This window comes from Scyliorhinus torazame, chromosome 20, assembly GCF_047496885.1.
Source record: "Scyliorhinus torazame isolate Kashiwa2021f chromosome 20, sScyTor2.1, whole genome shotgun sequence".
NCBI classification, from domain to species: domain Eukaryota; kingdom Metazoa; phylum Chordata; class Chondrichthyes; order Carcharhiniformes; family Scyliorhinidae; genus Scyliorhinus; species Scyliorhinus torazame.
In genome coordinates, this window is record NC_092726.1 from 42,258,535 (window position 1) to 42,259,516 (window position 982).

Genomic DNA, 982 nt, shown 5'->3' on the forward strand with positions numbered 1-982 from the left:
CCGAGAAGCGATAGCCCATATTCCCCGGCTATGGCTCTTGTCCTCCTCGCCCACCAACATTCAGGTGCACCTTGCTGCGCTCGACTGTGCTTTGGAACGTTTAGGCTACGGTCATGGTTGGTCAAGAGATCTCCAGCTTGGCCGAGCACTGTGGAGTCTGTGCATGCAGAACCAGAAAAACACAACAGGGAGACATCGTCTGGCACGCCTTCCACTGTCGTCACCAGAAGGAAAGAAGACGCTGTGAAGGCCCAGTGACACCCAACGCAGGGAGTCGAAGAAACCTCCACCTTTGCCGAACAAAGGGCAATCCGTGCAAGCAGCAAGTACTGGCGGAATCCAACAGGGGGCAATGTCTAGTCCCCCTGAGCTACACCCTAGCGTGTTGGTCGTGGAGTCAGGAGAATGAAAAGAGACACCGTGAAGGTACACCTACATCCAAATCAGGATGCCGTTCAGTCTGTCGCCACACTTCTCTGTTGTGCAGGATGAAGGGCTTTGGTCAGTGAAATGACGAGAAGGCAAGTCGGCATCCGGGGGTGAGGGTGAGTGGCCTGTAAAAAGCAGCAGGAAATCTGTGCGCATATCAGCCGAAAACGGAGCCTGGCTGCCGAAAGTCCGCGAGTCCACCGGCTCGCAACATTAGTGCACGAAGCTCCCGCCAGCAGAAAAGCTAGCAATGCTTTGGAGCCTGAAAGGCCTTAAATTGGTCAGGATGAGATAACGAGACAAGACAGAAAAGGGGAAGGCAGGTTTTGCGCCATTTTCTGCCTTCGCACCTTTGCTCCCCAAAGCGGGGTGAAGGCACCATTCCCGGAAGCATGGCAAGACCAGGTCGATGCGTGGAGTGTTAGGAGCAATCCCCTGCACGATCTCCGAGTCTTAAAAATCAGTTTAATATTCGGTCCCCAGATAGAGGACACATCAGATATTATACTGATAAGAACAGATTTTTTTTAAAAAATGTTATTCAAAAAAATAT

The 982-nt window shown here is 51.8% G+C and overlaps 1 non-coding gene across 1 annotated transcript; it reads right to left on the bottom strand.

Annotated features, from left to right (window-relative positions):
- Positions 1–797: 797 nt before the first annotated feature.
- On the bottom strand, positions 798–982 carry LOC140397389 (U2 spliceosomal RNA). Its single transcript, XR_011936847.1, has one exon. It is a non-coding gene; the product is annotated as a U2 spliceosomal RNA (small nuclear RNA).